Source organism: Cyprinus carpio, chromosome B1, assembly GCF_018340385.1.
Source record: "Cyprinus carpio isolate SPL01 chromosome B1, ASM1834038v1, whole genome shotgun sequence".
In the NCBI taxonomy this organism is placed as follows: Eukaryota; Metazoa; Chordata; class Actinopteri; order Cypriniformes; family Cyprinidae; genus Cyprinus; species Cyprinus carpio.
Genome location: NC_056597.1, coordinates 9,976,569 through 9,989,546, shown reverse-complemented (window position 1 = coordinate 9,989,546; position 12,978 = coordinate 9,976,569). Strand labels below are relative to the sequence as shown.

Below are 12,978 nucleotides of genomic sequence, written 5' to 3'. Positions count from 1 at the left end.
ACCAATTCACTCCCACTGGTGAGCAAATGATATAATGCTAAGTTTCGACAAATCTATTCTGATGACAAAATCAAACTCATCTACATCTTGGATGGTCTGAGGGTGAATACTATTCCTTGAAGAACAGATTATAATATTCCTAGTTTTTGTTTTAAAACTCTGTAAGCTTAAACATTATAAGCAGAAGTAAGTTTCCTCCTCATAAGCTCCCCTGCATTATCGAGTCAGGAATGCTTGTCAGCAGATCTAAAACTCTGTGATTTCTGGCTCAGCGTGTGACTCGCACACTCATATCATTCATCTTGTGCACGATCCTCCCATGTGATTCAAGCCTTTTAGATTGCTGACACTTGTGTGTAAACTATCACTGTTAGAGGCTGTGCAAGCGCTACTGAAATTGGTAAAACTGTACAGGACTCATTTAACTCTATAAGCACAGCCCGTGATTAACACTGCCACTGTGACATTTCATGCAAGATGAACCTAAATAAACTCTTACTTAGCAACTCAAATTTTTGCATCCACAAACTTATTTAAAAAGGGCCTTTTTTTATTCTATATCCACAAACTTATTTAAAAATATTTAATATGTTAAAAAAAATATTTATTTCCACACAATATTTATAACATACTATATCAACTGAAAAGTTATGATTATTTTAGGCTGGCACATGGGATGGATATTTGGTTTGCGGTTAAAAACACTTTACAAGTATTTGATAATGTTGTCATGGGGCACCTATGCCTTGATTTAGTGCTTGGATAATTCTGTGTTTTGAATAATTGAACAAAAAGTGGTTTCAAATGTTCTTAATGCTTGCCTCAAATGTAAATGGTGCTTTGAAACAACTCTCTGGAAATACCAACTCAAGAAACTTCTTTAAGACTGACTTACAGGCAAGCCCAGAAGGAATATGAAGAGTCTTTGGGGGAAGAATTCAGCGGAATAGAGTTAAACATCATAAAATGTGTTAAACAGCAAGTTATATACTCTTATTGGTAGCTGAAATCATTAAATCAGCTTGAATAATTTAAAATAAATGAAGGGGTTCAAATTCTGAGGAAATCTGTCAGGTGTTCTTTGAATTACTGTGGGTGCAGATTCTATGCCTTCTAAAGTGATGCATGCATCAATTTAAAAGTGACGTGACATACAGCTAAGTATGGTGACCTATACTCTGCATTTAACCCATCCAAAGTGCACACACACAGCAGTGAACACACACACCGTGAACACACACACCCGAAGCAGTGGGCAGCCATTTATGCTGCGGCACCCGGGGAGCAGTTGGTGGCTTCGAGCACCTTCGTGGTATTGAGGGTGGAGAGAGCGCTGTACATTCACTCCCCCCTCCTACAATTCCTTTGGATTGCGAGTCAGACTCTCTAACCATTAGGCCACGACTTCGAGTCAGACTCTCTAACCATTAGGCCACGACTTTGTTTTTATTTTTAATGTTATAGACATTTAATTGTGGAAAAGTTTTTTTCCTATACATTTAAAGCATTTTAATTAAAGATCTGTATTTTCTATTTCCTATTAGAAATGACATTTAAAACAAAGTTTAATGTATTGCCAAGCAGCACTCACATTTTTGATTAACACAATATTTGCATTTCAAAGCACCTTTCACATTTTAAAACTTGATAAAAGATTTTTGTTTTGTAACATTACCAATTAGCCTATTTTTTTTTTTTATTTTTTTTTTTTGAAAAGTTCAAATCAGACATTCAAAAATACAGTTTTTAATGTTTGGAACATTAATATTTCAGTTTTTAAGTTTCTATTTATTTTCTCTTTTTTTTGTTTTTTTTTGAAATTGTTCACAAAGAAGTAAAACTATTGTTGTTGGGGCTTAAAAAGTTATTTTTCAGAAACCTGATTAATTTGTTTTTAACAGCATCCACTATAACCAGCAGCTCACAAACACAAGGCATACTAAAAAATTGCTTTGGAAATGCAGTCCTAATGGCTCAAATCTGTAGTGAGGTCTCAGTTTAGTTTTTTGTCTAAAGTGTTATACTGTGAAATATTGTTATGATAAAACCATTAAGCAGGTCAATTTATGTCCATTCAAACATGTAGAAAGGCATTCAACAGTTCCAAGTTAAGGATATATTATAATAATCTATTTTATTATCAGCTGTTTTGAAGGCTTTGATGACTTTTTATAAAACGGATTAAAAGCATTTCCGAGATGCTGAAAACTATAAAAGTACAAATTATTCGAGTGATTTATCAACCATATGATGAGAAAAAAAAAATTAATCTGGGACATTTTGACCAATAGAAACAGTCTCTTGCGTATTTTGAAACATTCTACAATGTGTCTTCACAGCATAATCCTTGTCCTGCCACTGTTTATGTCCTTTGCAAAAAGCCTGGCTGATGGATGAGGGTGAGAAAGGTGAACCATCCCTCAACTTGGATGAGATGGATTGCAACAGCTCACAGCATTTCCCATGTCACTACCACCTCCACTATGGTTTTGAGTACTCCGTATAACAGTGATTGCACCGGTTAAAAATGACCTCGATGAAAAAAGGAGAATTCAATACAGCATCCCTCTTCTGTTCCACCAATCCCCGGATAATAACTCAAAAGCTCAAACTTGCCCGCATAGACAACTGCATTAATTGCTTGCAGCCCTATGTCTAAAGCTGGTCAATATGCGACATGCGTGTTTTGTAGAAACTTACAGCAGTGTGCTAAATCCGATCTGGTTAACCTCGTGGCCTCTGCCTAATTCCTTACATAATGAAAGAGGATGAGTGGAATCGGAGATCTGGCAACTAAAACCTGCTTTGACAGCTGTGGAATCATCACTGTCACTGGGCCCGTTTTCACTCGGAAAGGCAGCCGTTTTTAATGGAGATGATTGCAATAATTACATCCTGACATATTCCAGCAATTAAACATCACCGGCATGCAGCTGATTACTAATGAGGAAACTGACGGAGTGAGGTGGTCTTGCTCATGCGGAAGACAATAATATGCCGGACTAAAAATGGAAAACAAATACAGTATAACCGATAAGATGTAAGAGGATAGGGTATTACCAAATTCAAAATGGGAAGACAACAAATTTCCTACTTTATTTTATTTTGAGCTTTTCCCCACTTGTTTGTAGAAACCTATACAGAAATGTAATGTATGTCAAATATTGTGATATACTGTATATCAAGAATGATACTGTCATAATATGTTACCTGGGAGGAGATTTATAATTTTCACATATGTATATTACCTATTATCTGGGTAGATGAATATAAAAGGTTGTAACATATATAAAATTCCCATAGTAAAATTGATATACAGTTGTGCTCATAAGTTTACATACACCTTGCAGAATGTGCAAAATGTTACTTATTTAATGTTAATTATAATTTAAGATGGATATTGAATAATGTGTGTTTTGTTTTTTGTTTGTTATTTTTTAGTTATTTCTATTTTAAATAATGTTTTTAAAAATCCCATTTCCACCACAGAAACTTTCCCCAGGAACAAGGAACTTTGGTCTGGTACTCGGTGTGTTTCAACCGCGGGAAGCAGGATCTAAATAAATTTCCAGGTAAAAATTTGCCTCTCAGAAGGTCCCTGCTCGCGAGGTAGTACTTTTTCAAAGGTCCGGAACTTTCGGGGGTGGGATCTGGGTGCAGGGTGCTGAACATGCATGCAGCATTGTATTTACCACCATATATTATATATATATATATATAATCTTACTTTTATTCTGTCATGAAATATAGTTTTAAAAGTATTTCAGGCGAGAATGTAATTGTTTAAAACTCAAATCTGTGGTTTGTTTATAAAGAAAACGCCTATTTGCATACTTGGAACTGAGAAACTCAGACCTACTTAGAATACTCAGAATAGTCGGCAAAAGGCCACAAAATGAATTAAGAGCCAGGGGATGTAAATTTTTGAACAGGGTGATGATGTGTAAATTCTTCTCATTTTGTTTAACGATCATATTTTTTTCATTTAGTACTGGACTTCAGAAGCTACATAAATGCTTACATGTTTCCCAGAAGACAAAAGACATGTTTCCCAGAAGACAAAATAAGTACAATTTACCCTGATCATCCCATTTAAAAAGTTTTATTTCTTGCTTAAATGAACCCAAAATAAGTTGGACACATAACTTTTATTAATTTTCAATAAATTACCATTTATTACTACGCTGAATAAATAACAATTAAATAATAAACACTTTAAATTGCTTATGAATAAATGTTCATGATTATTGCTAAAGCCTCTGGTAATTATGTGTCCGATTTTTAATTTACAACCTATTTTGGGTTAATTTTTAAAGAATAGATAAGTTTAATAAAACTACCCCAAAGGTTGGGTTAAAAATTTAACCCAAAACAAACTACACTCTAAAAAAATGCTGGGTTAAAAACATCCCTTATGTTGGCGCCAATGGCCCCATGGGGCAGCGTGCCAACATGTAGTGCCATTGCGCTTCAGGCACCCGAGGTCGAGTCCCGGCTCACGGACCTTTCCCAATCCCCCCCCCCCCCCTCTCTTTCACTCACTTTACTTCCTGTCGACCTACACTATCCTATCTAAATAAAGGCATAAAATGCCAAAAAAAAAAAAAAAAAAAAAAAAAAAAAAAAAAAACGGCCCAAATTTGGCAACCCAGCGCTGGGTAAACAGAACACATGCTGGGTTATTTTGACTCAGCTGGTTGGGTTAAATGTTTTTACCCAACATGCCGGGTTGTTTTATTTTAGTCAACTTGATTATCAATTATTATATTGTTGGCTTAAAATGGACTGGAGATTAAAAATCACACAACGAATTACTAGAGGCAACAGCAATAACCAAAATATGATAATTTATTATTAAGCAAGAACACATGGACAAAATACAAGACAAACTGAATTCACTTGGGTAAATACAGACTAACGATAGTTTACAATATTGCATTAAACTTGTTTAACAAGCATTTTAGACATAAAAATGTAACATTTAAAAGTAGCATTTTAATTTTCATGTATTCAGTCGTTCTCTGTAAACGCTTTTTACTGAAATAGTGCTAATTTGCATACCGGTGTGTCAACGAAATCTGAGCTGGTGATGGGCTGCTGTTCGTCTCCCATTTCACTCGTAGATGCTGTGATGGACTGCATAACCTGCCCCAAAACAAACAGTACTGAGATTATATAGCATATTTTAACATCAAATTAAATTAAACACAGTATTATAACAAATAAAATCCATTTATTTCAAGCAAGGCAAATGGTGTTACCCTGCAAAGTGACCACTGCTGACACAGTTAAATTAACTGATATCTCGTCGTTATGTTGCGTTGTGCAAAATAAAAAATTTACAGCACAGTAAAGACTTTGTAGATGGAATAAAATGTATACAAACCTTTATTTTGCTGAAGAAGTCCACCAAATCGGCAACAGCAGTGCTGAGAACCGCTCTCTCTTGTACAGGATTTAAAAAGTATTATAATGAAGAAGTCCACCAAATCGGCAACAGCGCAGCTGCTCTGACTGTCAGAGACAGGCTCAACCCCAGTGGTTGGGTAGAAAAAAAATAAGCCAATTAAAAATAACCCATCAAGCTGAACCCAGCATTTGGGTTAAAAAAATAACCCAGTAAAATGACCCAACAAGCTGAACCCAGCATTTGGGTTAAAAAGTAACCCATTACCTGGGTAAAAATATTAAAAACAACCCAATAAAATGACCCAACAGGCTGAACCCAGCATTTGGGTTAAAATAATAACCCAGCATTTTTTAGAGTGTAGTTGTTTGTCCATATCTGACCCAGCGCTGAGTTGTATTTATACCAGCATTTTTTAGTGTGGCATCTACCGTCAGGTGCTAACTGGATCATGCTAACCAGCAAAAACTTTACATTCTGTAATTATTTACTTAGCCTTCTGTCGTTTCAAACCTGCAAGCTGTTATTTATTCAATGTTTTTTTGGAAACGGCTGTGCTAAAAGGGTCCAGGTCTGCATAACAAAGCCTGTTTAAAGATTCCATAAAATAAAGGAAAAACCAATGTAAACAGATATACAGACTAAACCATCTAGTGCCCACACAATTCCCAAACACTGCTGACACCCACTGAAAATATTTTCACTTATAATAACATCTCAAGCTTCATGTTGCCAAGTTAGCTTGTCACCAATGGCACATTTAGCATTAATTTGGTTATGTATGGACTTAATTACATACACTGTATTTAGGCAAAATGTGACATTATTACTGCTTTTATAGAGATAAATGATTTGAAATCTGCAATCTGTGCTCATCGGCAGTAAGTTCCATATCCAGGTTTTCCAAAGCCAATTAATTAAGCTGTAAATGTCATGTAATTAATCACTCTCTAGCAACTTTTGAAATGCCATCAAAAGAGAAATTTTTTTTTTTTTTTTTTTGGTGTCCAGATCATGTCGCATTGTATGACAAAATATTTATGATTTTAAAAACATTCAAATTAAATTTTTTAATAACAAAAAAAAAATCCAACTCTATACCTCCACACTGTCTACAGTGGCTAATATCGTGTGTGACTAATGTCTTGTTTAGAATGACCTCAGCCTGACAGAGTCAAATACTTACTCAAATGCAGATCTTCTTTTCCTGTACCGCTGGTGAATTTTGTGTTTGTAAAAATGATCACTTCACACTGGTGGTGGACAAACGGTTGAGACAGCAATCCTGCGGTAGCTCTCAGTAATGAGAGAAGAGGAGCCGTCTCCAGTGCTCACAGCACTGTCAGCTGCCTGCTTAGATTTTTCTCAGGATTGACAAGTAGACAGCAATAGAAAAGGGGAAGAAAAGTGCACATTTAAAAGATGTTTAAATGGTCTAATTTTCTTGATAATAACCTGTTATGGTCTCAACAATCCCAAGGCTATTTCTTATCAGATGCTGCAGGACGTAACCTGCAGCTAAACAAAAGAGGAGAAAAACGGCACAGTGAGTGAGGAGGATAAAAATCTGCACAGCTCAAACAAACAGGAGGAGTCACCCATGAGAATATCCCTCTCTGTACAAACATGCTGAAGCTCAGCACAAAAGAAGAGTGTTTTCTGCAAGTCAATCTCTGGACCTTCTCAAGCAGGGCACGGTGGTCCACACCTGCTTAGCTGAACATTTGTCTGGCGGGCTGATGTATTATTCATCTGGATGGGTTTGCAGCTGGATTGGTCCCTGCCATGGCCTGTTTTCTCTCTGTCCGCAGTGATGTGCTGATGGCTTAATGATGCGACAGGTCTCTGGGAGGTGGTGGATGCATCTGGCAGCCGCTGACACCTGCCAAAAAGAGAATCTCCTGATGGGAAGAGAGCAGCTGCACAGCAGATGTAGGTTAATAAAACACTGCTCTTTACTGGCCTCTGATTGGCCAGCACATGACAGAGGTGACGGGGAAACAGCTCTTTGTTTAAGCTTAATTACCAGACAGGATGCTGAGGAGAACAAACTGATGTGTTTAACTCATCTTCCTGTCATAAACCTACATTTGCCTGATAATGCCAGTGACACTAAGTGTTTTCATTATTTATTATGTATGTTTACAATCCATTAAGTTTCTGTTTGTGTATCAAATAACAATAAATTAAATTTATTGAGTGAAAAACACAACTTGCCCACCTGGTGTAACAGGGCACTGCTAATGCAGCGTGAAGGCAGATGGCATTTAGCTGGGCTGAACTTCAGCACTACAGAGAGGTCTGTTGTTTTTAAAGTCATCATGGAACTGGTAATTTCTTCCATAATGTGACATACATACAAGCATAATAGATTATTATGCTTCGGTTGTTAATTGGAAAGATTTTTTGTTATCTTTCTATCAAGGACCATAATATACCCAGCCTTTTGTTAAGCAATGTTAAAGGGATAGTTACTCAACCTCAGTACTTGTTACCCATGTCGTTCCAACACAAATTAAGATATTCTTGATTAAATCTGAGAGCTTTCAAACCCTGCATAGACAGCAACACAACGACCATGTTCAAGGCCTAGAAACATTCCATGTCACCATATGACATCAGTGGTTCTACTGTAATGATATGATTACTATTTTAATGATGCTCTTACTACCATTCTGGCCATTGAAGTTGGGTTGCTGTCTATGTAGGGTCAGAAACTTTTTTTTATACACATTTTTTTTTTAAATGTTTTTTTTTTGTGTGTGCGTGTTCTGAAGATGAACAAAGGTCTTATGGGTTGTTGAAAGATATGAGGGGGAGTAATTAATGACAGAATTTACATTTTTGGGTGAACTATTCCTGTAGCTGTGTTTTTTCAAGATGGAAGAATTTGATAGATCATTTGGGTTTCAATCCATACAACAAATTTCTTGACAGTAAAGCTAAACTTTAAGTATTCCTATATGTTGGACCTTTTATTGAAAGTAGTCTGTTTTTACCTGTTGAGACTTTTACCTGTTGTCTTCACTTTTACAGACCCATAAGAGTTGTGCTTGTGGCGTTTGAGTTGGGGAAGACATGCCGTGCAAAAGGGGCATTTGTAAAGGTGCAATAAAAACATGCTTTTACTTTTTGTAGTTCCACTACATGACCCTGCACTCAAAAATGGAGGCAGATAAATATATTTTTTTAGATTGCATGGACAAATTGTTCACAATAATATGCATTTAGAAAATAAACAGTCAACTTTCATTTTCTGCCAACTTCATTGCCAGACACACAGTTTAGCTTTTATGGTCACTGAAAGTTTTACTATATATCTGTCTTTACCTTAAGGCAGGACTTTCTACAGCAAATTTTACTGAAAATTGAGGACAGGGTCTCAATGTGAAGGAAGAAAATTGTTGTGGACAGAATAATTTGAGTTTTTTGTTGTGTTTTTTTCAGTATATAGTTTTATATGTGTGACAAAATTATGAGAAAGAAATAGTTTGGGGTCGACAATCAGCCTCATTTGTCTGAGCAAACCAGAATTTTTTTGTGTGTTAACACATCAGAGAACGGCACAAAAATTCCTCAGCCAAAAATCACAAATTAATTTGTCTCAAATTGGCATGTCTTACTTCAGTGCTGATGGAAATTCAGTTCTGACTATTACAGAAACAAGATTGGAAAAGGTAATATAAACCCAGCTTTCAAAGCAGTTTTTTTTTCTCCCTCACTCAAAGAGCTTTCACTGCCGACTGCTCCATCAAAACACAATCTAACAGTCATGCAAACAAGCTGATGAAGCGGGACTTAATTAAGAACATTTCTCTCAATGTGTGTGATTCTTGAGATAGTTATGATAAAAAAAAAAGAAAAAAAAAAGCGTGTGGCAGTTATAATGACATTTTGTTTGGACGGCAGCTTTGTTCAGTTTCCGATGCAACTTTCTATTCTTCATAACTGTGTTGAATACAAATAGATGCATAAAAGGTTTCATTTGGAACTGAAAGAAAACAAGGTAATTAGAATAAACATATCTCCCTTATTTCCATTTGGAAATATCACAGCAATAAACAAAGCAGAGCATTTTACATGGCCCTGTCAGTGTCATTTATTTTCTGCATAATTAATAAGCTTCACTCTTCATTTCATTTTTCATGAAGCACCTTTTTTGTGTATAAAAAAAAGAAAATAAATCATTTTTATTTTGTATGATTACTAATACACAAAAAAGAAGCTTCATGAAAAACTAAATGAAGAGTGAAGTTTTGTTTACTTATGAGGACAGAGAAAATAAATGCAGCCAGCTGTCCACAATACGTATACAAGTACAACTCTGCCTGCAAGTCAGCGCGGCGGAATGTGTTTGAGGGAGAGAGAGATATGAATATGAATGAGGAGCTGTTTTCTCTCGACGTCTCCCTGCTGTGCTTAAACAATGCTTGCCTACTGAAAAAGCCAGAGAGGTGCATATTAATATGGTCACAAACGCAGCATCTGCAACTCTGGCTCTTCTTATGCAGCAAGGCACATGTAATTGCATATTTATGGCTTCTCACAATTTCTCAAGTGACTTTTATGACAAGGGAGGGTTTAGAGCGCAAACAAAATAAACTCTCCTGTCTATCCGATAGAGTCATTTCAATTACTGACAGCGTTGGCTCGTGTGTTGTGATAATGCATTCTGTGTATTTATATAGTCACATATTCATATATACATAAAAATGAGATACTAAAGAGTAAATGTTAGTCACAATAACAAATGATTTGGTCTCAAATTATTTTAAACACCCCATTTGCCAAAAAAAAAAAAAAAAAAAAAACATTGTGAAAAATATAACAGACTCTATTTCTCCACACTTTCAATCAATTTGCAGTTCCACATTTATATGCAGGACTGGGTAACACTTAAAAATTATCTTTATTTATTTATCTAAAAACAACAAAAAAAGGAAGCAGATGCTTTTTTTTTCAAATTGTCTATTTTTAACAATAGACAGTTAAAAAGTTTTTAAAAATGTTTAATCGATTGACAGCATTACTATTTATTAAGGATATTTAAAACATTTATTTATTTATTTTTAATGCCACTCCATGCTTTGTATATATTTTAGTAGATATTTATTTTTGTTTATTATTGCAGATAGTTTTTTTTATTTTTTTTCATCATTTCTTATAATATTTTATATAATTATTTTTTTTCTTTGATTTTCAAATTACTGTTTGAGAGTATTGTAATGTTATGAATCTTGAAGCTGTCCAATTTTTGTATATTTGAAAAATATAATACTGCTTTGCATATATTTGAGTACTTATATTACATATTATATGCTATACTCAATAGTCTACTGTATACTATATATAATGTAGGCCTACAGTTCTTAAAATTGCACAATTATAAGTACTGAATAGAAGGAAATGTTTAACTCTCACTCTAGAAGTATATATATATATACAGCTTCAAGATTCATATATACATTACAATACTCTCAAAACATCAGATATTTATAATATATTTGATATAGGTTGTATATCTTTATAGCATATATATAAATTATTATATATATATATATTTTATTTCTTTTTTTTTTTTTTTTTTTACTTTTACTGTAATTCATCTTGCTTTAGTTCAAGGCTTAAAACTCTTTATGGGAAATTCACTTGGGTCACTGAAAAAGTTGGCAGTCGCTAAGTCACTTGTTCATGCTTTCCACGGTTTTACAGTGAGATTTTTTTGTTCACAATTCAAAAATTTAAGATACACTCAAAAAAAAAAAAAAAAAAACCCACCCACAGGCCTCCTACCTAGAGCCAGCTGTATGACCATTTTTCTGGTCTCATCCAGAGCTTTCATGGCCACAGTCTCTCGTGTGCACAAAGCTTTTCCTGCCAACGTGTTGTGTAATGCTATTGCCCCAGAGCTGTGCAGCAAATCTGTGAGCCGCTGCTGTCTTCATGGATGACTGGCTGCTTCCACCACTGTAATCACACAACACATATGCAAAGCACAGAGGCTCAGTGACATGCCAGCTCCCTCCAATACACGGAAACACAGCACATGGACACAACTGATCTATTTAAAGCAAAATGATCCACCAACACATGCTGATTGTTTTCAAAAATTAAGGATATATCATGCTCTCTTACACTTAGCTTTCCATACTTCTCTTATGAAATACTGACATTTCAGCAATAACATTTTTCCAGAAAGATACAGGAAAAGAAAGTTTTGAGCTACAATGGCAATTCACTGAAATATCGCCCCAAATATCTGCATGGCCCATTAGCATAGCGATTCATTCATTTTGAGTCTCCTACTGAATTCTCAGATCATTCGGTGCATTCTTACACGGACTAAAACACTTTCAATGGGTGTTTATGGATGCACTTTACAATGACGAACGATTCAGGAGAGCACATATCCACAGGCTGTGTGAAAAATCGATAAGGAGTCCTGCAGTTCCAGAGCCATCAATCTCCACTCAGTGTGTGACTTAAATCAACAAATTGGCTCTGATTCCAGGAGGTAAAATGCTGATGTGGGAGACTCAGCATGTCTCTTTAAACAAGCATCTTTGGGGAAAGAATGAGAGAGAATGAAGCCCCAACAAAGAGCGAGAGCATCTCAGCAAGACACAAACCAAAAAAAAAAAAGAAAAAGAAAAAGAAAGACTATTACATTTAGTATGAGTTAATTAATTGAGGCAGATTTCAATTAAGAGATTTTAATTACCAATTGATAATGGATTCTGAAGAATCTGCATACTTATATATATGATATATATATATATTTTAGGTCCATACAATGACAGTCAGTGTGGTCCAGTATTGTTTTAGAACCAATTGACTTTCATTGTATGAACACAAACAGTTCAAAATACAGTAGTTTTCTTTGTTTCCCACAGAATAAGAGAAAGTCATACACGCTTAGAAAGACTGAGCAATGGTGAGAAGCAAATGATGAGAAATTTTCATTTTCCGGGTGAACTATCCCTTTAATGACTTAAATACTTAATGAACTGATGATCATTTGTGTCTTTTAAGGCATAGTTAACCTAAAAATGACTAAATGTAAATGTAATGAAACCTGAGAGATTTCTGTCTCTCCATGGAAGGTTCATTCCACAAAACACTGATGCTTTGAAACGTTCATAAAGAGAATATAAAAGAAGTCCATATGAAGTCTTCTAAAGAAACATGATTATTTTATATGATGAACGAAGTTTAACATACATTTTATCATATATAAGTTTGGTCACACTTTATTTTAAAGTCCAATTCTCGCTATTAACAAGCAATTAACTATGAATTTTGCCTCAGAAAAACTCCTAATTCGCTGCTTATTAATAGTTAGTAAAGTAGTTGTTAAGTTTAGGTACTGGGTAGGATTAGGGATGTAGAATATGGTCATGCAGAATTTGTGCTTTATAAGTTCTAATAACAGCCAATATGTTATTAATAGGCATGCTAATAAGCAACTACAGTAGTTAATAGTGAGAATTAGTCCCTACACTAAAGTGTTACCATATCGTTTCATATATAGTAACCATTTTTATAAAGCAAAAAGGAATTTGAGATGTGTG

At 35.0% G+C, this 12,978-nt stretch overlaps 1 protein-coding gene and 1 long non-coding RNA gene across 2 annotated transcripts in view; one reads left to right on the top strand and one right to left on the bottom strand.

Annotated features, from left to right (window-relative positions):
* Positions 1–3,347, top strand: part of LOC122135854 — a 30,535-nt gene extending 27,188 nt beyond the window's left edge. Inside the window, exon 4 of the long non-coding RNA XR_006153699.1 lies at positions 2,340–3,347. This is a non-coding gene — a long non-coding RNA (uncharacterized LOC122135854). The remainder of the gene's footprint in view (positions 1–2,339) is intronic.
* The window catches only part of LOC109108374 (polypeptide N-acetylgalactosaminyltransferase-like 6), a 224,313-nt gene extending 217,262 nt beyond the window's left edge, over positions 1–7,051 (bottom strand). The window contains exon 1 of the mRNA XM_042716527.1: positions 6,594–7,051. The gene's annotated coding sequence lies outside the window, so the exon portion shown is untranslated. The remainder of the gene's footprint in view (positions 1–6,593) is intronic.
* Positions 7,052–12,978: the final 5,927 nt, after the last annotated feature.